The 26,155-nt window shown below is 35.6% G+C and overlaps 2 long non-coding RNA genes across 2 annotated transcripts in view; one reads left to right on the top strand and one right to left on the bottom strand.

Moving 5' to 3' along the window:
• Positions 1 to 26,155, top strand: part of LOC104862089 — a 423,368-nt gene that overhangs the window by 287,247 nt on the left and 109,966 nt on the right. The gene's annotated exons all lie outside the window — the stretch shown is intronic.
• Positions 16,514 to 20,803, bottom strand: LOC104862090. Its single transcript, XR_780183.1, has 3 exons — positions 20,683 to 20,803; positions 19,309 to 19,361; positions 16,514 to 16,542 (listed from the first exon to the last, which is right to left on the bottom strand). It is a non-coding gene; the product is annotated as an uncharacterized LOC104862090 (long non-coding RNA).

The raw sequence follows: 26,155 nt of genomic DNA, 5'->3' as shown, positions 1-26,155 counted from the left end.
TAAAGACAATAAATCTCAGATTGAAATGCAAAGGTCTAGCTTTGATGCCACATTCAGAGCACTTCTTATTTAATAATAAATACACTGTAGCTGAAATTGATTTTTAAATCAAAGCTAATTTAATCAGATAAATAGGATTATTCACTTAGTACTTTGATTATCAGATCAAATTTGTTTTCCCCATTGTTGATAACAAAAATGTAATTTTGCACAAGCTGAAACAAGAAAACTAATAAATAACCAGGCATATTGCAGTGAATTTCAGGTTAAAGTCCATTTTACTAATAATATCAATAGTTAATATTTATTTACTGCATGTTGACTGTCAGGCCAACCACAATTAATCTCATTAAATCCTTTTTTATGAGGTTTGTAATATTTATATTCAGTTGATAGTGAAGATGTTAAAATTCAGTGAGATTAAGTAATTTGTTCAAATTCAAACAGCTGGCAAGTGACTAAGTGGAATTTGGTCCAGGACTTATAACTGTTCAGATCTAAGACAGATTATTCTCTCTGTGGTTGTGTGTTTGAGAATCTCTCAAATGCAATATACTGCACCAAGTTTATTATACTGTATTACGATGTCTCCTTGAACTAGACAGTCAGGACACACTACCACAGGAATCTGGAATTTAAGATGCCCAAGCATTCAGCCTATGATCAGAGAGAATACGTAGACATTAGCAGTTTCAATAAACATCATTTGTTTACACAACCTCTGGGGACTAATGCTGTAGCAAGGTTTTCAGTTAGCTTTCATGAATGAAACTGAGAGATTTTTCCACAAATATTTTAGGGTTTTGGTGAAAATTTTATAACATACGGGAGAACAAGATCAATTATGGACATAAAGTGAATTATTTGAAAGTGGAAATTAAAATAACCTGTATTATAGAATATGTTAACCATTATTATAACATAGAAAAAATTATTGCATTAGGTAGTCATAAATATTTGACAGGTTAGCATTCTTCCAAATGTTTTGTAGAAACTCAAAGACAAACTTTTGGATAGTACAGGTTCCAGTCTGTGATAGTACTGTGCTCTAGCCTGAGTCTACTGCCCCCTCCTGCGAATTTTCAAAATGCCTCTAGGTTCACAGGGGCTTCTAACCTACAGGTCACTGTCCTCTGTGCAGGTGACCCTATGGGCTAATCAGAAACAGATCATGAAACCTACACCAAAAAAAAACCCCAGAGCCTCAGAGAAGAGGAAGAGAAGACCCTGGAGTAGTACCAAGACAACTGCTAGGCTCCAACATGCCTCCAGTTTCTCCCCAATGTTACTTAATATGTTTTCTACGGTGATTACATGTATTCACTGAGAGGGAGACAAATCGGGGGGGGGAAGAGAGAGAGAGAGAGAGAGAGAGAGGGAATTAGTTAACCTTTGTTTTGATCATGTTTTCTCAGTGTAAAATTTGTCTTTTTCATTGCTTTTTTTCAAGTCTTCATTCTTCAGGGATGACCCAGTTTCACTTTCTAATGTAGTCTGGAGCAATGACTTCAGAATTTATAAAGCATCTCAAAGTTGACACGTCATGAATTATTTCCTAATACCCACCCATAGTCTTGAGTCTAGGTTAATTGTGATTCAATTCCTCTTTTCTCAGGCCCCAAACCCCAAAGATCACCATCTTTCTCTTATATCCCATATCCACCCAACCACTTTCTTACTCTTTCTCCAAATATCTAGGAGACATCAGTGCTATGTTCTGACTGTGTTCTCCCAAAATTTTTATGCTGGAACCCTTACCCTCCAGGTGATACTATTAGGACAGAGGCATTTGGGAAGTGATTAGGTTGTAAAGGTGGAGCTCTCGTAAATGACATTAATGCCATTATACATAAGGCATAAGACAGACCCCTGCATGATCAGGATTTCAGCAGATGGCACATCAAAGGAGTCCAGATCAGCACTTCATATTGAAAGGAAGGAATCTGAGACAAGTATACCTTACATTATTAGTTAACATTTACCTTGCCTACCCTGATCTGAGACCTTCCCAGGAAAGGGGCAACAGACCTGACACGGACTCAACAGAGCTTATTTAACAGGGTCCATTGGTATCAGAGGACAAGCGATACATTTGGAGGAAAGACTGTCTCAATTACTGCATCGTACAATGTGCAAACTTTTTCAAAGTCAGGCTTGTGTATTATTGCATAGCACTGAGTCAGTATTTTAGCCTTTAAAAAATAGAAAGGCATCTTAGCACAAATCTAGATGACACAGAGGATCCCTGAGCAGGGGGTAAGGTTTGGGATCTTTTTTCTTCTGTTGAAACTCATCCTATTTATAATGTCTCTGATGATTTTTTGTGAGTGCCTTCATGCAGAGAGCTTAGCAATTTCCATTGTAAGATGTACACTTTTGTCCTTTCGATTTCTGGAATAGAATATCAATGAAATGTGAATTTAATGGACTCATTTGCCTTTCTGGGAGAGTCTTCCTTTTTAACATAACAGCACACACATAGCATCACAAACCAAACACTTTAATGTAAGGTGATAGAGTCCCAAATTAAAACATTCATTGGAAATATAAATAGAAAAAGGAAAGCTACTTATAGTAGTGACTGTTTTATAGCACTTATTTTTTAGTTGTCTGGAACTCTCTGTTGGGAGGGTTGTTACAGTGAAGAGTCAGACTTTGACTCATGTTAGAGGTCCAGTGGGTCAGAGAAAAGACCAGGTTGCCAGGTATTTATAGTTTCTACAAAACATTTTGCAATAATGTGACAAACTGCCCCTGGAAATGGCAATAACCTCAGTCATTTTATTGAGATTTTTTTTTAAATTTTGCACCTTAAAACTATGGATGGCAGTGTTTGTCACCAACACTCTGTACCTCCTTCTTCCTTCCCAGCCCCTCATTCTTTACCCAGTTCTGTCCTTCAAACGTATTTGGGCCCTACTCAGTACTTTCATCTCCATCTTACCTTATTTTGTATTTCCTCAACTTTGAATCCTACTTCCTCATTTCAATTTGGTGGTCTTACTTTTTCCTGTGCTCTCAACTTGGGCTGAACAGCTACACTCCACTGTGCAGTCTGTGTATCTGCCCAAACTTCCCCCTTGGAATTGGTTTCTGTTAAGGACAGCAAGCTGCATTTAGGTGGTGCCCTCACTGGGCTTGACTCTAGCGGAGTGTATCAGCATCATTTGCCTGTCTTCTCCTCATGACAGAATTTCGTATTTCTCAAGGAGAACACTAAAGGATGATGACAAGCTACCAAGGGTCCATCAACAGCAAACGAATGCCACATACCTGCTTAATCTCTTCAGGAAGTAGTCACAAGAATACATTTTTAAAATGTGGGTGCAATATTTCAATATGTAGATTACACTTTCTCTAATATTTCCTCTTAGCTTATGGTAATTTCAGCATTTGCGGAGCTAAGACTGCTTAGACCATTTGTTCAAGAAAAGAAACTAGTATTCTCATCAAGTCAAAGAATTCAAACACCATTATGGGAAACAGTATTACAGAAAGAAAAAAGTCAATTTCTGGTTGTGAAGATATATACTTTATGACACATGTAAGAGACAAACAATTCAATTTCAAAAGCCTGGGAAGCAGAACCTAAGCTATCTACTTATAAGGACATATTGCCTTCAGATTAAGTAATGACTGTGGACTACGAGAGAGGAATGAGAGTATAAAATGAAGCGTTTGATAGAAGAGGATTCCCAAGACTCTTTTCAACTCACACTTAACTATCATCATCTTCTTATGGATACAGAAGTCTTAGAGAAGTTTTGTACACCAAAGGCCTGAAGGAATCTGTGGCTTCCCCTATTTGGCTGGAATTTAACAGGCAAAGAGAATCCAGAATCTCTTAGGAGGATGATTGTGTCATTTACTCATCAAGATTAGGGGATTTTTGAGGGTGAAGATACTCTGGTGTTAAATCTGATTGGGAAGCTTGGATAACATATGTCAACCAGCATGGTAGCAGGCAAACAGGATGCACAGTAACCTCTAAGTGTATGAGATACCACAAGAGGTGTTTTTAATGAAGACAGAAAGTAGAATAGTGGCTGTTAAAGACTAGAGGGCAGGGCATAATGAGGAGTTAGTATTTAATGAGTATAAAGTTTAGTTAGTATTTAATGAATATAGAGTTTAGGTTTGAAATGTGAAAACATTATGAAGGTAGGTAGTGGTGATGGTTATACAACAGTATGAATGTGCTCACTGCCACTGAGCTGTAGACTTAAAAATAGTTAAAGTGACAAATTTCATATCCTATGTACCTTACCACAATAAAAAGTTTGCTCAAAGATATAAAGATGGTTTGTAATGGGTTCCTAGTTAAAGGTGCCTGAGGAAGCCATGTAACTCTTTTCCTGAGTTCAGAGGGTAGAGCATGTTCTTGCACAGTTAAGAAAGCCACAAACTTGACAACAAAAGCTGAAGAATCAAGAAAGGGGTTGAGTAAGAGCTCTTGAAAAGAATATAAGCTAAGGCCAGAAGATGTGGATGAAGCATAGATGGATGAGCAGAAGTAGGTGCCTTCTTCACAATGCCCTCCTACTATGCAAGCTATTCAAAGTTTAGATTTTATTCCCTTGACGAAAAAGGGCAGAGATTGACCTTGAAGTGACAAAGATTTGCTTTCTTCCATTTGGGGCTGCAAAGCAGAGCTTAAGTACCCAGAAAAATAAATTGAATATATAGTATGTATTTGATGTTCTCATATTTGTAATTTTAGCAAATGACATTTTTTTTGATGGTCTATGACAATGGTGGCAAGCCTATGACATGTGTGCCACAAAAGGCTGCTTGTATCATTGAAAGCTCTAAGACATTCACTGTCACTGCTCTGGAAATCCACTGAATGCCCATGTTTGCCTTTTGGATCTTTAAATTCAGAATAATTTGTCTGGTTTAGCATATTGTGGCTTAGAGTAGTGTTTGCTTTATGATTAAGTTACTAGTTAAGAATACTTATGTTTACATATGTACAATTATATTTTCTTTAATGTATGATATGAAAATGTCCTCCAATTTACTGTTTATACTTCCTACTAAATAACATAGCTAACACATTTTGTTTCCTTTAAAGCACATTTCAAAATGTATGGTTACAGTCAGTAAGTAAGTATTGTTGAATTTACATACACTTACTCTGTCTGGATCTCTCTTTGAATTATTTCTAGAAGTTTCTATCATATATAAAATGCAGTAAGAAAGAAATGGGCAACTGAGAATCTTAAGAGGTACAGTGCTTCCAGTTAATCTTTGAGGACAGCACAGGTGGGTGGAAAACTGAAGTGTTGTTTTTATGCTGTCCTACAATTGGAATTCCTTTTTCTATTGTTTGATGCTAAAGACAGCACTAATTTCGTTTACATTTCCTCTTGATTCCTGAATCATTTGTTGAAATCATTTGTTGAAAAGTATTTAAAAGGAATTTTCTCTGTATATATAAATAAGACTTTAAAAATGTTAATAAATGAACTAAATTATTTGTAGCCATGTTTTAAACGCTATATTTGTTGCCCTGAAGGCAATGATGTAAAAATGTGTGCATTGCATTTTCTGAAAAGGGCTTTGTAGACCCCTTTCAGATACCTCCACCCCCTGCACTTGTTTTGTATGAATGAATGAATGAATGGTACCATTTAATATTGTATATTACAAATATTTTCCTGTTTTGGAGGAAGAACGGAATTATACCAAACCATCCTCTTTATCATCACACATTGCATTCTCCTAGAAGAAGAAATAATTTTGGAAACAAAAAGCTTAAATGCTGTCTTTACTTTGCTATAAAGGACATTCTTTAAGATACTCAGAGTTTTGTTTCGGTTAAGGAAAATAATGAGCTAGGAGGGAATTTTCAGTTGTCTGCCAATAACAACATTTTGATCTTTTTCTTACAGATCTAGTTCCCCTTCTGTGCTTACACCTTCTCCAATGCAGTCTATGCATCCATTCTGAGTATCAGGGATGGGCTTGGCTTAATTTAATGTTAATGCTATAATCTCATCCACTTTTTTGTTAATTAATTAATTTTATAAGTACATTTCAGATATATAATGTAGTGACATTCATCCTTGGAAACTGGCACCTTTACACAATCCGTCTTGGTTCTTATCTTTTCCCCATTCCCCTGCCCTCCTTTCAACCCCTCCACCCCTCCCTATGGACAAAGATTGTTGCTATTTTTTCTTTTTCTCATGTTAACTCCATTCCCATCTTTCTTTTCCCCTACTCCTCCTATTTCTCTTTCCCCTTTGTACATTTTTTTCCTATTTCAAATTGTCTATTATTCCTTTTAGTCCTTATTTACACTTCAGTTTCTCACACTAGAGAAACTATTCAGTATTTACACATATGCGTCCTATTTATTTCACTGAAGAGTGCCATCCACTTTTGATACAAAATTTAGTTTAAGAAACCAGAATTTAGCCTGTCACTTCCTTAGCATGCCACTAGAAGCAGTGTTTATTTATATCTGGAAGGATGACCCAATTTAAGTCAATGAGAAAAAGTCACCTGGGGAACCTCTTGAAAGAAGTTTCAAGATCTGAAGAGGGTGCCCCTGGGCAAGATGTTCTTTCTGCCTCTGAAAACGGTGATGAGTGAACCTCAGAGCTCTGCCACTGCCATCAGTCACCATGAGGATGAAGCCAAAACAGAGAATGGTGCAATGAAGACGCACATGACAGAAAAATCAAACAGGAGCCTCTGGATTATGGCAAACACTAGCCACCCGATGTTTGGACTGATTTAAATGAACCAATACATGTCCCGAGTGTTTAAATAACTTTGAATTAGGTCTTTAGGTACAGCTGCAAATATCTATAAATATACAATTGATACTTTACTAATAGGGGAGGCAGTACTAAATGGAAGAAAGTGCTGTGAAATATTTTATTGAAAGGACTGATGAAATAGAAAAGTGGAACTCAAAACAATTATCAAACCATGATTTCAGCCTGACATTAAACAATGTTGTCAACGTAAAATAAAAAAGTCATCTGGGTCTATGGAAGATCACTACTGAAACTTGAATTTAGAATCTCAAGTTAGAGAAATACATTTTAACTGTTCATACTGTTATCAATGGTGTTTGTTGGTCAAATGCAAACAATAATTTTATACAAAATTTGGCAAATTATTCTGTGACTCTTCTCTTGAATGCACATGCCAGACTTACACCTCTTTCCTGTCATCTCACTTTATTTTGGGATAGTAACAACTTCCTATGAAGGTGCTGCTTTTCAAAAAGAAAGGTGCTATCCCTTCAACTTGGATGCATTATTCAATAGGAAAAAAAGATACATCTGGATAGTTGTAATTAAGTAGGAATTCTGCTGTTCTCTTCTCTATCAATATATTGTTTCTCTAAGATCACAATATTTTAAACTGATCATAACTATGTGAGGACTAGAGTTTTAAGACTATGTTCTAATTTAAATGAAGTGCCTTGGCAAACTGTGGATTTCCTTTCAAACTATAATTTGCCCTTGTGTGATCTTTAGAGATATTATGAATATTTTAGAGATTTCAAATTAATTCTATATTCTAAAGTTTGTTGTGTGAAGTGAAAACAATTTCTGATTCCATTTTTGTAGCTCTTATTCAATAAAAATGTTTGCCAAAATCTATGTCTTTAAGAAGGTGGAAAATAGTGAGTGTATGTTAAATTAGGGAAACAGCATGGCTATTATTTTCAATAGATAATTAAATGTCACAGATATACAAAATTCATAAAATTTCTCTCTTTTTAGACAGTGCACCTTTTGATTTCATGGTCTTTGCTCCATTCCTAACGTTATTTAGATCCTTTCGTAGAAATTTCGGTATTGTATAGGCATAGATTTTCTTTGAGTTGTTTGTAAGCATGAAGCAAATTATAAATACAGAGACACAAACATATATTTTCCAGCTGTGCCTTATTTCCTTTACAAAATTTAAATTTAAATATGCTTGTAAGTTCATGGAATGAAAGTTTATCAGGTCAGATTCAGAGTTAGAGGCGCATGCTCTGCTGAAGCCCCTGCCCTCGCCAATGATCTCTTCGATGCCTGCCCTTCTCCTTGACAGCAATTCCTGCTCCACTGTTGGAAAGGCCATAGCCCGTGGGAAGCATACTTTGCATCAATACTTTTGCCTTTTCCGTCTTCCCTCACAGTCTTTCCAACCTACTTTGTGAGTAAGCGATTCTCCTCTTCTCCTTTCGTCAGTCCTGCTGGCACGGTTGTACCAAGAAAGTGGTTGGTACCTGCTGTCTTTGGGCTTCCAGAAAGCCCAGAGTCCAGATACCAGAGTTTTGTCTTTCAATCCAGGTTGAGTCACTCTCTTGTAATACATTATAGGAAGTAGATTTCTGTAGTTAAGGATATGACTATTTTAAGACCCACGACAAATAGTAAATAACTATTTCCCAGATGAAAATATTATCCTAATTTATATTTTCTTTTTCACCATCACATGATGTTGACAACAAAATGAAATTTTACTGATGCAAACAGGGTGAGAAGGAAAGGCAGGGGCTGAGAAGAGAGGAATAATGTAAGCAATTTGGGAAAAGTGAGAGCAAGAGAGACAGTACAAGCTCGCATAACTCCGTTAAACCCACGTCAAATCAAACTCCAGCATCAATACAGATGATTGATCTCTGCCCAGTTCTTTAAAAGAGTAGAACATTTCATAGCTAGTCGTTTCTGGTTACAAATAAGTAGAAGGTTAATTGATAACTAGGTTTATATGATCATTTTAGAACTCTTTCCATATAATGTGGTACAATTTTGGAATATTAATTCAGATGAGAATATTGTTTTCAAAAGCAGCAAGAATATAGGGAGCGGAGGACGTGTGTGTGCAAGGAATGTGCTGCTTCATAGTCTCATGTTTATTACATTCAATATTGTTTGCACGAAAAGGATTTTCTTCTTTGCCTAATTCGGTGAAAAAGATATCAACTCTTCCACTATTGTCTCCCTAAAATCAGCTCCTAGATTGAGTAAATTATGGATCATGATTTTAGTTCCTAATTTAATTTAATTTTATTGATATAAAAGCAATAGGAAAAACAAAATGCTTCCAGTGTCAATGGTAATTAAAAAAACAGCAGAAAGGTAATAAAGTTCATTATTTTACAATACACACTTCCTTCTTCATTCACTTGGGGAAAAATCTAATCTTGAGAGAAAACATAGAATTTGATTTTGTGCCAGCAATAATTAGCAGGAGCAGCTTGATGAGAAACAGTGATGGAAGAATCAATGAGAAGCATCAATAAAGTGAAGCCCAAATGAGACTTCTGTTTTTCAGAGTGGGCCCTTACACACCAGCTTAACCAGATGACTGAGAAATGGCATTCTTAATCCTGAACTTTGTGCCACGAATAGATTGTAAACTATATTGATATTTTCAAACTGTATCATGCTTTTCCAGTTTCTCAAGAGAGTATACTATAGGCTTTAGTAGCCAATGCTTTCTTTATAAATACAACAATTTCATGAAAATAATGTTGGAAAGATGTTAAATTTCTCAAGAGAGTATACTATAGGCTTTAGTAACCAATGCTTTCTTTATAAATACAACAATTTCATGAAAATAATGTTGAAAAGATGTTAAAAATTTCCAGGAAACCACAAAACAAATCAAATGTTTAAAATCGTTTATTAATTTTGCACACTCAAATTTTGGCTATAATAGGAATCAGGAGAAAGGTAATATTTGTAGCCCTTTTTGTTTGCCTTAATTTACCAAATTTTCACTTGAATCTATCCCAATTTCTTCTCTTCCTTCTCTTACTACCATAAATCATGAACCATCAGAGTTTGCTGATGCTTTACATGTTGCTAAAAACAAACACTTCTAGGTCATAACTAAGGACACTGTCTCATGCTTAGACCAGGGTTTTTCCATGTAGTGATGCAGTCATTTTGAACTGGGTAATTCTTTGTTGTGGGGAAGTCTCTTGTACATTATGCAGTAGTATCCTTGACTCCCACTTTCTAGATGCTGGTAGCACTTCTGAGCTATGATAATCAAATATTTAATAGACATTGCCAAATATCCTCTGGGAGAGTAAAAATCACTTCTGCTTAAGAATCACTTCCTTAGATTGAAACTTCCTATGCATTTCAGATGGCAAGCATAAAACTAATTTGGGATTCTAATACAACCAAAAGGAAGGAGTCTAAGAGAAATGGGAAATCAGTCAGAAGATGGTGGTTATCAATCATGGATGTGCATTAGAACTGCCTAGGGGATTGGAAAATTACTGACTCACAGACCTGACTCAAATCAGTTGCTTGAAGATCACTGGTATAAAGAAAGAGAATCATTGCTGTAAGTGACTGAAGTAAGTTGCTCTGTGAATCTGATATGCTACTTTTAGGGCCAAGCATAGAAATTCTTTTGCAGGCTTCTTCATCTTTTAATTTATCTCTTTTCAGAGTCCAGACTTGCTTCTGTTCACCACACATTTCTTGTAGCACAGAAGGGATATGAGTGTGACACACATTAAAATTTCTGTAGGGAACCATGATGGACAGTACAAGTTCTAGTGAAGTTAAGACAATTCATTTCACAGCCTCTTTCCAAAGATAGATTAAGACAAGAAGTCTAAAAGTGAAATTTCTGAGAATCAATAGTATAAGAACTTCTTAGAAACAGAAAATGTTGGATCTCCCCAAAACTACTGCATGAAAAATTGTAAATGGTATCCAAAAATTTGTATGGGTACCAGATATTCTCTATACTCACTGAAGTGCTTTCACAGTACTTTTTCAATTGCCTTGACCAACCCAATATCTATCACTAATAAATATTTTCACTAAATCTTTTAAGTACTCTTCCTAGAGATTTCATTTTATCAGAAATGCTAATTGTTGAATCTATAGTGTATTTATACATGGTATGAAATTCTTTAGTGGGATAGAAATAGAACAAAAGGATATATCAATGCAAGTAGAGGGCCTGAATACAGACCTGGCCCAACTAAAAGAGCACACACACTATTCCTAATCTGTTGGCTCCACTGTGGCATAATTTTAATATCCAACATCTTTACACAGGTAATATTGAACCATTAGGAGGCCAGGGAAAATGACCTGCAGGAGACTTTCCGAAGCGTAGGCCACAGGCAGAAAAAGAACATGATGCTAGGCAGAGTTACTGATGATTGGAGAAGGAGGGAAATAAAGTCACTTTGTGGTTTCCATCATACATTTATGACAAGTGAACTGCACTCTGGCATTCCACATCAGTAGTTTGAATATTATTGGCCAAAAAGTGGAGGTGGGTTTCTACATGACCAAGTATTACTTACTAGTTGATACAACTGTCTTTTGGAGGACAGGATCATGGAACTTGCTTTCTAGTGGAAAGTAGTGACCTTGTGTATTCACTGGAGCAGGTAGAAAATAGTTTCTGATCAAAGGATATTGAAGGCATATGAGAAGACACTGGTGCAGCAAACTATGACGATAGCAGTGGGTGTGGCTTGACATTAGCTTTGAGATCTACTTTGGAGACAAAGTTCTTAGGACTTAATAGTAGATTTCTTTTTTTTTTTTTTGGCATTACATTCTTTTGTTTGCCACAGAATTATTCACAATAACAAAAAAATGGATTTCACCTTAGTGTTCATCAGCTGAGGAATGTTTCTGATTTTATGTTTTTTTTTTTTTTTTAGCTTTAATTGAGTTTATTGGTACATTTTAGGGATACAGTACAGTTACATTCATTGTTGGGATCTTGTACCTCTACATGACAAGTCTTGGTTCTCACTTTTTCCCCTTGTCCCTGCCCTCCCTTCACCCCCTCCTCCCCTCCCCATCTACAAACATTTTATTTCCATCTCTTCATTATCTCACATTTTCCCCTACCCATCCCACCTTCCCTACACCTTTAGCTCCTTTCTTCCCATTTGTAAATGTCAGTAATCTTATTAGGATCTTATGTATTATTGCAGATTATTCACACCAGCAAAACTATTCGGTATTTACACATGTGTGACTTATTTATTTCACTTAGGAGTATATCTTCAATATGTATCCATTAGAAAAGGATGACCCCTGAGTTTTTGCTGAGTCATCCAAGTAAATACAAAATAGCTGAAATTGATAAATCTATCACAAATCAATATAGTGAAGGTTGAAAAATTAAGTGGTCTGTTTGGACCATATTAATTCTAAAATTGGTATGACTTAAATGTAGAGATGCTAATAAAGCAGATCCATATATAAGTCTACAGCAAAATGAAAGAATATTTAGTTTGAGATTTAAATTAGGAATCCTCTGTATATAGATCTGTAAAGCCTGGTACATTGATAAATTCTATCTAAAGAGAAGAGAGACCTTTTTGAAGATGGTTTTTAATATCAGCATTAGTTTAGGCTAATAGTCTGTGTATTTTCATCATTAATTTTCTTGGGTTTCATGTAACTTTTTTCCTGGTCATATCTAATATTTTTTGTTTCCATTTTCACAAACTTTAATTCAATAATTAAGTTAAAGTAGCCCATGGACAGCAGCTTCTCTGCTACTATTATTTTATTGCAGCTTCCCACTGGGTTTGACAGAGGCTTGTTCTCAGACAGCCAACAAATAAGAGAGCAAATAAGAGAATAGTTGAGCAGCTTAGCTATGCATGCTTAAATCAGAGAGTTTTATTTTTTCAAGACTTTAAAGTTTCCTGTTATATTCTTTGTTTTTGGCTGCTTTTTGCTTGATTGTCTTGTTATCTGTTCTAAGCCTGACAGCCATGTGAGGTCAAGCAAATAACTGAACTTGGAAAATCATCACAGTTTTTCAGTGAACTATTTTTGAAAATTGGAAATGAAGGATGAATATTCACAGATATGTGAGCTTCCATTTTCTAGTTTGAAGAAATGTTATTCCAGAATAATGGTAATTTGTAGAATGTATATATATATATTCAGTACATTTTATGGCTTTTATATTAAGTAAAGGTATTTTGTTAATATGATCCCTGCAGTTGATAATATAACAGTTTGCAAGTGAGACTAACGAAATGGTGTCCCATTTGGGCTGTAAAGGAGTCAATAGCTAGTTTAGAGGTCCTAGAGGCAGCATTTGGGAAAATTTAACTTGTCCAGCTTGGTCCACTTACATTGCCTTTCTATCTTTGCAATTCCTTGGGGTGCCTTCTTAGTCTTAACACTCAAAAAAGCTTTTGGGAAAGGATTTCTGTAGATAACTCAGTTGGCTCTGACAGGCTGTGAAATCTAATCTAGAGCCAAGATAAGACTAAAGCTCATTTTTGTATTTATTTGTTAACACAGAAAATATCATTACTCTTTAGAGATTATTCAAAAAGCAATTCCACATGAAAAATGTGAGCTTGCATCTTGATGCCAGGACTGTATTCATTTTTATTTTTAATCTTTTGTTAAGAGTTTAGAAAACAAATGGATAGAAATTCTTTTTTCATCCCTGAATTCAGTCTTAAGTAATGATCAATTTTTCTGCCAAAAGAGAAGAAAAAGGGAAAAAAAATCATAATTTTATAATGTTGACCTATTGAACTAATGAGTAAATTGGAATGCAGGAATTTTAAAATGGCTTGCATAACATAGTGTAGCATCTATTGAAGGCTCAATATGAAGCCATTTTTCCATGAACATATGTAATAGGTGTTACAAGAAAAATCAAATTTAGAGAGGTTGCTGGTATCTTGGGTTGTTCTATTTACAATTCCATATAGAAATTTGTCCCATTTGGTAGATAGTAGGTTTTGAGAGTAAAAGGGCTGGCTAAGAGAAGGCACTGTTTTTCTCAACCCAAAATAATAAAAAGAATACTCACTTGAAATTCACACAGCACAGGATGATTAATTCAACTCTGACCGGGTACCTACTATGTGCCAGGAACTGAGTTGTGTTCTTGGGATGTAAAGATGAATGAGCTTTAGGCAGTCTCTGCAAGAAACAGTTTCTATCCTTGGCTCTAAGATTAAGTGCTGACTAGATCGATGGTGTTTGCGCTCTTACATTTTTAAAGTTTCAGAACTTTGGTGTTCCCAATTGTGATGTTTCACACTATTGTGCCACCTTTACTGGCATGTAGAGTACCCAGGTATTTGGTTCAGCTTTATTGTAGGTGTGTCTGTGAGGGTATTTGTGGATACCATTAACATGTGAATTGGTTGACTATGTAAAGCAGATTGTCCCTCACAGTGTGAGGGGGCATTATTCGACCCATTTGGGGCTGAATAGAGCAAAAATGTCTGGTCAAAGCAAAGTCTTTCTCTCTGAATGTTTTCAGGCTGGCGCATGGTTCTTCTTCACTCAGATTGAGACTGTGCCACTGTTTTTCTGGGTCTCTGACTTGCAAATAGCAGATTATGGGACTTCTTATCCTCCACAATTATTTGAGCCAATGTTTTATAATAAATGATATTATACATGAATCTATATGTTATATGTGCGAATGTGTGTATTAAATATATATTCATATATTCTGTTGGTTCTTTTTCTTTGGAGTTCTATTATATTAGTGCAGATGTACAGAAATAAAGTAGGCCAGTTCTACAGAGGAAGACCCTACAAAAACCCAGGAATCCTCCTTCTTCTGAAACATGCGAAATTCTTCAGGACTACTGATTCTGAAAGGAAAAGTCTAGATTCACATTTAGAAGTGCACTGTTGAAAATTTACAAATATATCAGACTAAATTAAAAAGCATAGGTCAGACAACTGAAGAAAAGGGCTTTCCACCACCCAGAAAAACATGTATATATGTCACACAACCCAAACTGGGTTTATGATTCATGAAAAAGGGACAAAACAATTTGGAGGAGGGGGTTTGTATAATTTATGATAGGAAAAAAAACAGTTCCCAATGCTTGATGAGAACAAAGGAAGCTATTATATTCATAGCTACTTGTCTTAATTTTTAAGATAATATCTTTAATTTTCATGTATACCTGGATTGGTCAAAGCTCAATGACAAAGCAGATCTCCAGATTTCCATTTAACAACACAAAAAGTAGCTACTTGATTAAATTTCATGTAGTATGTAGCCATCCTATAAGGCGAAACCCATAAAAGAATCAAGTGGGAAAAGCTTAGAGTTACTGTGGTTTTCAAAAACAATAGTAAACTAGAACAATTAGCCACAGGTGTACTCACTCAATGCTCTTCTTTTGTGAGGGCTTCTTTTATTTTAGAGAACCTTGTTCCAAAGGAAGATTATGTCCCAATTGTTGCTATTTTTGCCCAAGACAAAGATACCAGGTGACACAAGCAAGCAGGCATCAGCCACATCAACATGTATAGAACGTACGCTGTGTGAGCAAAAACTGAGAGAAGGATGCAGAGAGAGTCAGAGTGATGTCTTCTTTTTTCAGAAAAGTTGCATTATAAGAATATAGTAAAATGTCACCTAGTGATGACAGGATAGGGCTCTTGGAAGAAAAACCGTAAAAGGGGAAAAAAGAAAAAGAAGAAGGAAAAAGCTATTACTTGAAAACTTCAGCTTAAAATCCAAGTGGTCTATTTAATCTGAGTTTAGCACGAATAACAGTCAAATACTAAGTTCACACAAACTTCTTTTGCAGGTGAGATGCTTCCTTTGATCCTGAGGTAATACATAAAATATTGGCTGAGGGGCTGAAGTCAGGTGATGTGAACTAAGAGCTAACTGGATGTTGTTTGTAGGACTCAGGAAAAAATCATGATAGAAGATTAAAAAATTTAATAGCTAGTTAAACGTTTTCACTAACTACTAAATAGCGATTCATGTTAATTAGGTTAAGTTTCTGGGCAGCTGAAAAGTTACACAGTTTTTGCTGTCTTACCAAACTTTTGATGAGACATGTCAATCTTGAAGACAGCCTCCCATGAATTAGGTATGTTCTAGATGGGTAACCTGTGGATTTAGAGAGTAAAAAAGACCCTGTTTGTAAGTTTAAGTATTTTCTATAAAATGTTCCACAAATGATGAGCAATATTCTATGAACAGCTCCATTTGGCTTATGTAAAGCAACAATAACAATAAAATAACATGTTTTTTTCCTATTTGAGTATAGTTAACTTTTTCTGCCCATGACTTTGTGGTATTTTTGTAGAGATGTGTTGGCATGCAAGTATTTAGGAAGCTGAAGTTGCAATAGCAGTTGAGGACTTTGATTTTCTTGGTATTGTTAGAAGAACAGTGGGGACTTGACAACTAAGAGACCTATCTCTGATGATGTGAGTATCAACGGGCCAGCCAACTCCAAGTACCCTCAATCACTCTCCTTCTGGGGATCAGGACTGAGAGTGGATCCAAGCAGAGAAGAGAAGAGGTGTATTTTTCAATTACTATAAGTGTATGTTGACCAAAAGCATATAGGTTTTGCTGATACCTCCTGATGAGTACAGATTTTTAAGCTATTGGGACTATGTTTTGTGACCTCTTTGTATCGATTTCCCTTGTCAACACGATGTAGAAAGAAAATGGAGGTTATCAAGAAGTAGTTGGATGATCATACAAAAAGTCCAGAGCCAGGAGGTGATCCTAGAGATCTTAGAAGTGCCTTGTCTTCCCCTTCATTCACAGGTTCTAGGACAGAAAGAAAGAACAATGCATTTCATGGTTTATCTCCTGGGTGCTGGCATTTTCACAGAAGTGGTAGGCATATGAGAGTAAATAGTCCATGACAATAGAATATAAGGTGTGCTAGAATCAGAATAAATCTGGGTTGCCTGCGCTAGCATGTACAAGATCAGGGAAGGGTTTTCTGTTTTGTAATTTACATGTATTAATGAGATTTTCTGTTGCTGAGAATATTACCCAACACTCAGAACCTGAGAGAATGGTTTGATTTGTGTCACTTTCAGAGGATTCAGTTCATGGTTAGCTGGTTTCAAGGCAGAAGTATCATGGTTGATGGGCATCGTGAAGCAAAAGCGCTTAGTTCATGGTGGCCAAGAATCAGAGCAGGGAAATAACCTCCAGAGAGGAAGATGCTAAGGACCATATACAGTATTTAAGGCCAAGATTCCCTGACCCACCCAGTTGTACTAGATGTGGCCTTATGAACACCCAAAGAGATCCCAAGCCAATCCAGTTGACAGTTAAGCTTAACGAGCATGCCACATCTATATTAAATATTAAAGATCAAATATAACTAGGCAAGAGTAAGGAGAGAGTGTATACCAAATACAGGAAACTGAACTTGCAAAGTCTTGGAGACTACAAAAACTCTGCTATACTTGAGAAACAGCAAGTAATTTGAGCCAAGGTATGGTAGCTGATTTGGAGGGAGTGGGGTGAGGATGTGACAGTGATCCAGATGAGGCTTTGTACTGCTCATTAAAGGTTTTGCTCTTTGTCCCCTTCTAAGAACAAGAAGTGAGTCAGTAGAGTTTTGAGATGGGGCACGATATAGTAAGCTTTTCTAGTTACCACTGTGAAGCACTCAGAAGAGGAGAATTGGGGTGTAGGAAGACCATTTAAAATATAGTATACTGATAAGGGTGAGTGATGGTAGAAGCTTCAGCTGAAATAGAAATAAGGAAATAGTGACAAGGAAAAGTAGATTAATTCCAGAATTAGTATGTATGTATTTTTCTCATGCATGGGAAATCTGTTTATTATTTTTAGTTGTAGATTTTTGTAGAACTTGCCTCAACTCTTGACTGTGCTGCCCATGTGACCACAGCCCCCAAGGTTCCTAGCCATATGGTCTATCTAGAGAATTTTAGTGAGACCAGGGTGGTTCTTCGATTAGTTTTTAGGATTATATGAATTGAAACACAGATACTTGAGTAAATGAATTTGACCTGAAAAGGCATATAACTGTTGAATAAAGGAGAGAAACAATCTAAATTGTTACCATTAAAGGCAGGGAAATAAAACATATATATATGAGACAAGACTGAGTGTAACATTTGAGTGACTGAGCATTGCTTGAAGCTTTTATATCCGGTTCTTAATTACTACACACAGAGATATCTCTGTAACAACCATATCTTTTTGTACTTGAGCCAGTTAGGGTAAGCTTTTATTTCAGCTTCCGTTTTCATATGTCTTATCTGGACCCTTAGCAATATTGTAGGAGTCCCTTGCATAGTTTCGAATTCATGTGTTGCTGTCTGCACAATAAATAGATTTGAAACCACTGAGCCTTTAACGACTCTAGCTCTGTATTTACATTTGCCTCAATTTATGTGTTGGAAAGTAAGAATTGCTGTTTCCATGCATTTCTCATAATCATAGTTTCAGTATCCAGTTTTTAGCTTTGAGGTGATGTGTTTGTGAGCTCCCTGAAAATCTTTATTTCCACTAAAAGGAAAGGTTAAGAGACTGACCAAAGCAGACACACCCAGCCTATTTGAAGCTTGTGGAAGCATCCGTTGATGTATTTGATTGGTACTGACCATACTGTCTTACAGACTGCTGCTTTGACTATGGAATAGGTCATGAGAAGTGACTGTTCCACTTGACAGTAAGCTTAAAAGCATGAGGTGCTCAGATTTAATGTTCAAACTCTAGTCTTTTCAGAACAAATAGGCTCCTACAATTTGAAAACTCTGAAGCGAGTAAATGGAACTGAAAGCATCTTAGAGCTCCTTGTTGACACCACATGGTTATAAAAACTTCAGACTCTGCAAAGAGGTCGTAAAGCAAATTGCTCCTTCACAAGTAAACCGATTAAAGGGAGACACAGCTTAGACATCTTGGAGCCTAATGAGGGTATTGCAGGGAAATGATGCTCCTTTTCTAGAACAAATAATAAATTTTTGTTATGTGTGAGAAACAGAATTACTCATAGGAACAAAGTCAAGGGACAGGGTGGACATTATGTTTTATTTTCAATAACACTGTGCTGAGACTCAATAGTCTTGCCTAATCTGATGTCAACTGAGGGACTCTGGGTCAGTAAACTAATCACTCTGCTTGCCTTTTCATATTACAAATGAGAATGCCAATTCACTCAATAGACATTTGCTGAGAGAATGTTATTAGCCAATTCTTTCCACATTTGTTGTCTCACTTCATCCTCATAATGAGCCCATGAGGAAGCCATTACTATTCATTCATATTAACAAGGGGTACAATATAACATGTCTGAGATTATTACGCTTTTTAAGTAGCAGGAGTAGGGCTCAGCCCCAACTTTCCAAGTCCAGCGCTCTTCCTGCCATGGTAATCTGCTTTCCTTGCAGTTCAATTGCTTTATTGATGTATGTAATTATATTTATTGATGTTTGTTCTCTTTTAGGCATTATTATTCAATTGCCTTTGGGTATGGTTATCTTTCGAAGTGTATGCGCTTGAAAGGAAAAGGCCCAAATTTTAAAATTTTTGGACCTGTTTCTTTACCTTCTATATCACAGAGTTCTAGATTTTCTTTCATTTCTCCACTTGTTGATTCACTGTTAAACAAAATATGAATCAAATTGCTTAATATATGACAAGTACTGTTTTAGAAGCTTGCAATATATTAGTGAACAAAATAGTTATATTCTTACATTTATTTATATTATAATAGATTGTATTTACTTATATTCTTATGGAAGAAGTAAACACAGTCATGTGCTATTACAAAAACATTTTAATAAACAGAGGAGCATGTTCTTAATAGTGATCCCATAAGATTACAATGGAACTGAAAAATTCCTATTGCTTAGTGACATCATAGTGTAGCACATTGTGATATAAACAAACCTACATGAAACTATATAGTTCATACAGATATGCACAGTGCATATTTGTTAATGATAAGAAATGACTATGATGCTGGTTATATAATTATTATGCTATACTATTAATCAGTATTTCAGAGCATACTGTTACTTACAAAACTGTTTGCTGTGAAACCGTCTGTCATATTATGCTGGCAGTAGCCTCATACATCTCTTGCTTACTGTATTTCTTGAGAACATCATTTTCTCGTGTGCTTGCTTTAGTTCTGTGCTTCTGTTGCTTTCATGGTTATTCACCATGGTCCTTTGAGCAACAGACCAGCCCATGTATGTGTACTATGGGACCTGAGTGTGCATCTTGGTGCCTCAGTTCATGATTACTTAATCTATTCTACAATTCTGGAAAAGATGCAGAGTTTGCAAATAAAAACAAAATTTTGCCAAATGATTCTGTTTGAGAACCAGATTTTTTTTGGGGGGGGAGCTTTTGTGAGCCGAGGTAGCACTGTGTTAGGCTATATCAACTAGCTTTGTGTAAGTAACTTTTAGAGTGTTTACATAACCACAGAATCATCTGATGAATGACACATTTCTCCAAAGGTATCCTTGACATTAATTGACTCTAAATAATAAATGGCATAAACCATGAAGGTAAGGGAGTGCTAAGTATGACTTTAAAAAAAAGTAGAGCAGGTAAATTGTGAATGTGGAAAAAGGATTGGTTTGGAATTTTAAACATGGCCATCAAGGTGAACTTCATTGATAACTGCATATTTGTTACCTAAGGTCTCTCAGGGATTCCTTCTGACAACCTCAAGCTTTAACTTTGCTTATGTAAAGAGATGCATGGCACAGGCTTTGGCTTTAACCCAAAATTCACTGACCCAGATTCATTTCCCAGCAGAGAACTTTAGATCAATATCTTCCATATTCATCCACACAAACGCTAGGAGCATTAGGTAGCAAGGGCCAAGATATAGCCTGAATTTATGTTTTGTGCTCCAGTGCAGACACCTCAGTATCAAGACATGGGGCTTAACATAATACTGACCTTGGTAAGATAAACACGAGCTGCTGAGCACCACCGATGTGTAATCAATAGGAAGGTAACTGGCTGCAAGGGATTTTACATATCAGCTAAATCAGAAACCTAAAGGGCAAAAGCTCCTCTAAAGAACGTTAGTCAGATTTGTGGGGCTCACTCAAGGAGGTTGGGTCCTTGCATGCATTATGAGCAGACATCACTATGACAATTTTTCATTGGTGACAGTCATAATCCTTTTTCATTCTGGTTTTCTAGTTGATATTCATGGAAAAATGCTGGATTGGCAGGACTGTCATCAGAGATCATGTGTTTGTGTTTTATGCTTTTTAAAAATGGATACATATTGAGGATATACTCAAGTGAAATAAATATGTCACACATATGTAAATACTAAATAGTTTCTCTGGTGTGAAAAACTATAATAGTACATAAGATCCTAATGATATAATTGACCATGTGAAATAGGAAGAAAGGGGCTAAAAGTGTAAGGAAAGTGGGAAGGGTAGGGGAAAGGTAATAAGGGAAAAAATATATGAGACAATGAAAAAAATGGAAATAAAGTGTTTGTAAATGGGGAGGGTAGGAGGGGGTGAAGGGAGGGCACGGACAAGGGGAAAAAATGAGAACCAAGACCTGTCATGTAAAGGTACAAGATTCCAATGATGAATTTAACTGTATTGTATACCTGAAATGTAGCAATAAGAGAAAATGCACTCAATGAGAGAAAAAAAATGCTGTTTAAAAATGTTTCCCACCAATTTGTAGTACTTTATTTTCTCTGCTTTGTTTTCCCCCTTTTCTTTATCCTTCCTTTACTTTGGTGTTTCTTTGGGCGGGGGGCTGCCCTTGCAAGGCAGGCAGTGGAACAACCCCAAGCCAAATCCCCAGCCCACCTCCCTTTACTTGGAAAAGTTGCCTTCTGCTTTGTTTTCTGCTTTATTTGTTATTTTCATCACTGCTCTTTCTTTTCTCTCTCCTTTCCATTCTTACTTTAAAAAATATTTATTGTGAAATTACTTTGCACAGGGCCAAGCATTATGTTGAGTGTTGTATAGCAGTAGTAAAAAAAAAAAAAAAAAAAAAAAAAAAAATACATGCTTTCCTTTGTGGAAAATGTTGTCTCTGCTAAGAGAAAGTATTGTACTTCTGATCCACAAATACATCTGTAATAACTCTGGTAGATTTTATAATAAAAGAAAATGCTGTAAGTTAGAGTAACCAAAGACGTCTCATGTGCTAGGGAATAGGGAAGGCCTCCTGACTTTAAAGAGATATTGTGCTGAGACTTGAAAGAAGCAAAAGAGCACCCAGTTTTATGGCAGGAAAGTATCCTATGAGATACAAAGCACCATAATAAGAATATTAAGAAGGAGAAGAGCTCAGGGCATGAGAAAATATTCCAAGGCACTGTGTCTGGGTAATGGTCTGGGAGGCAGCAGATTCCAGGCACATTTCCCTTTGTAGCCTATTGTTTCCTTATACTCATTTACTTTGGGCATGAATAAAATATTTATCTGAACATGTTCTTTGGTTTTCTGGGTTAATAAATGAGCAACTGCAGCATAACACAGAACATGATGAAGGTGACAAAAGTAGAAAAAAGAAAGGTTTTGAGGATAGAAGTGAGACATTCCAAAGGACACAGAGCAGTTTTACATGGCAACTATGTTTTTCTCTGACACATAAATTAGCCTGGTTGTTCAGATACAAAATGTGTATGGGAATAACAGTTGGAAGGATAATAGATTTGAACAAGATTTGCATGTACATGTGTGTTTTTCTGTGTACACTTGTGAATGTGCATAGAATATGCCGAAATGTAGTTAGGCCTAATTCACAATTAAATCTTTCGTTGTTCACTTAAAATAGGTCATTTTATTTCAATATTCTCTTTTGTTAATTAATGCCTCTTTTATGCTTTTACTTTGAAAATATTGTTTCTTTATTTTCTTAATAACTTAGAGAAATTTATATCTACATGTACGCATCAACATATACATAGTATTTTATTTATAGATGAGATGATGGGTTGTGCTTCAGTGCCTTCCATTTTCCCTGGCTCATTGTATTTGAGTGATGGAAATACAAAACATGTGGGAAAGCACAATCCTGTAGTTCTGGGAAATGAAAAAGGTCACGTATCATAAATTAGATCATGGTAGCATTGTTTATAGGTACCAGTAACAAAATGGGTATGCAACCTCAGAAATAAATGTCTTCTTCCTAGACATAACACTTTAGTCAAATAGCTTTGTGTGTGATGCATGAAGAGTTACTTTGTTCATAATATATTTTGAGCAGAAATTTTTGAAAGTAACCTCACACTATACTTTTTCCTAGAGTCTGAGTTTAACTTATTGAGAAAAGAAATAATTCTTAATTTATTGACTTGCTTTTATAAAGCATTAAAAATAAAAATTGTTTGGAATATAGCAAATGTATCATAATACATGATGCAAAATATTTCAAGCTGATATTTGGATACCAGTTATGTATTCCATTTGTGTTTTCTGACAAGAGACAATCAAAGGACTTAGGAAGTCAGTGAACACAGAATTGGTTTGGTTGTTGCATGTAATTAACAAAATGGACTGGCGAGAGATGATACAAATTAGAATTAAGATAACAGCACTATACCTGAAAAAACAGTAAGAAAATAAGTCATAATTGAACATAGTGAAATAAGGAGATGGAAAAATTGAGAATAATGTATGTTGTTTTAAATCATTCACTGGGTAATAGAGAGGAGGTCAGGAATATTAGGAAGACAGTGAGTTACATAGGTGAATGTAGTGGGCTGGACTTGTGTATTGGACGTCTAGAGGGAGATCTTTCAGGAATTAAATTTATAGGCCAGGAAAATGATTGGATGAAAGTGATAGATTTGGAAACTACTGGCATATCAGTACAAGATTTCTGCTGAACGGCATTTGGTATAGATTCCAATAAAGGGTTACCAATGAACAAAAATTATATTGTAGACATGACCTTATTAGTGGATAGCTATGCTATTTATATATATTACCTAGCATAGTTTCTTTCAAACGAATCTCAGAGAAACTCTCTCACCTTCATTAAAAATTTGTCCTGATAATAAAATGTTAGTATGAATAAAATGCATCTGAGGGTCATACAGATTCAGTACTTTCCTTTCTTCCTTTCCCTGCCTCCCTCCCTCATTTCCTCCTTCCCGTCCTTCCTTCCTTCCTTCCTTCCTTCCTTCCTTCCTTCCTTCCTTCCTTCCTTCCTTCCGTTCAATACTTATCAATTGCCCCAGTATTTACAATGAGCCCGGGATTTGGAGGGAAAGCATGGTAATTAGGCATAGCTAAAGATTTCTTTGGACATGTCCATGAGTGAGTGTCAAGGTTTACTTTTGTATTTTTAGGGTCAGGAAATTCCTCTCTTATATTACTTGGGATCATTTGGAATATAAATTTTGGAGACTGCCTGATGTATAACTGAAAATCTGTAGTATTCCTTTAAAGATCTCCATATATACAACCATTATAAAATTAATTATATTAATCCTCTCTCCTGCACTTTTGGTATCTTTTCAAATTCATGATGTCTTCTACAACCATTGTTTGATGATCTTGCCTGTGTGCACTTTTTTTAAATATGAAGTTGAATTTTTATTTATTTATTTTTTAAATTGAGTTTATTGGTACAATTAGGTATACAATACAGTTACATTCATTAGTGGGATCCTGTACCTTCACATGACAGGTCTTGGTTTTCATTTCTTTCCCCTTGTCCCTGCCCTCCCTTTACCCGCTCCTCCCCTCCCCATTTACAAACACTTTATTTCCATTTTTTCTTTTTCTCCTATTTTCTTCTTTTCCCTTATTTCCTTTCCCCTACCCTTCCCACTTTCCCTACACCTTTAGCCCCTTTCTTCTTATTTTACACTATTAATTATCCCATTAGGATCTTGTATACTATTATAGTTCTTCTCACCAGAGAAACTATTCGGTATTTACACGTGTGACTTGTTTTACTAAAGGGAAATCACTGCAGTTTAAGAATCATGACTCATCCATTATTTTCTTTTATTTTTCTTCTGTAATGTATTTTTTCTTTAGCTTTGCCTATCAAAATCTTAACTACTTTTTAGATATTATCTCAAGTATCTGTTTTGTAAGTTTTTAAGGATTCTCCTACCTAGTTTATTCCTGTGAACCTCACAAATATCTCTATGGCATGCTATATCCTATGTTATTCTTTTTTTAAGTAAAAGAAGTTTATTAACATGATACTAAATTTCACATTACAAGTAAACTGTAAAGAACCATCATTTACCAAGTTTTGGTATAGTATTAAGGACAATATTAAAAATTCTGTGCAAAAGGCATTAAAGTATCTTTTTCTTATCCAGTTACATGTATATAAAACATTTATGTACTTCATATATTTCTTTTCTTTTTCTTTTTTATTGGTACATGTTGGCCATACATAATAATCACATTAATCAGCAGGAGTTTGTAATATATCTCAATTCTTCTTTTTTCCCATTCCCCTCCCCTCCCTTCAATCTTTCATCCTCTTCCCATTTGCAAAAGATTTGTTTCTATTTTTCTCCTTCCATTCTCTTCTTAAAATTGCCTTTGCCTTTCACCTCCGTTATATGCATGCTTGTTATTTGCTGTTTTCATATTCTCCTGACAGTTTGTGAATTCTTTAAGGGTGTGGCCTCTGTCTTTTGAATTTTCCATATTGTGGCATAGTGTTTTGTATATAATATATGAAGGAACATTTTCTGAATTGATCAACCACACCAAATGTCAAAAAATTGACAGAAATGATCAAGTGCTAGATGAAATCACCCTCCAGATCTCAGATTTAGTACTCTTATCTGAGTAAGGAATATTCATGGGGAGTTCAAACCAATATACTGTTTGAGTCATGCTGGAGCTCTTTGGGCAACTGAGAAATCATGGATTCACATAGGGCTTGTCCTACCACCTTTCTCTTCAGAAACTTCCTGAGCAGGAACCTGAAGACTTGCAAGCATTCTGATGGTGGTTTTCTCAGAGAACAGTCTCAAATTAACCTTCTTGAATTGATCAAGAAAATGATATGTTAAAATACCACGATTAACTCTTTCAAATTACTGACCTACTGCTAAGGGCAATTGCCACAATTATAATTTTTATTAAAATAAACAGTGCTTTTGTGCATGAAATTCTCATATAAGGAACGCTTAGTTCTCTTTTGCAGATTTTACTGTTTTCTAGCTATTCCATTGCAATTCATTTTCTTCAAACACTATTTCTTGGCTATAACAACATTTCAAGTTAGTTAATTGAATAATTATTTTCCAGAAAAATAATAAAATTAGTCATAAAATATGAAAGCCAATTAACAAGCATTGTGCTTTATTGATCATATAACCTGAAGACAAAACAATGACAATTTAATTCATATTCATTGAAGAGTAGCTCCTATAACCTGAAATAAGGAAAGAAACTCAAACTTT

This window comes from Fukomys damarensis, unplaced genomic scaffold, assembly GCF_012274545.1.
Source record: "Fukomys damarensis isolate Sample0158 unplaced genomic scaffold, DMR_v1.0_HiC HiC_scaffold_3, whole genome shotgun sequence".
Classification (NCBI taxonomy): Eukaryota; Metazoa; Chordata; class Mammalia; order Rodentia; family Bathyergidae; genus Fukomys; species Fukomys damarensis.
The sequence above is the reverse complement of the archived record's forward strand: the minus strand, read 5'-3'. Positions and strand labels throughout refer to the sequence as shown.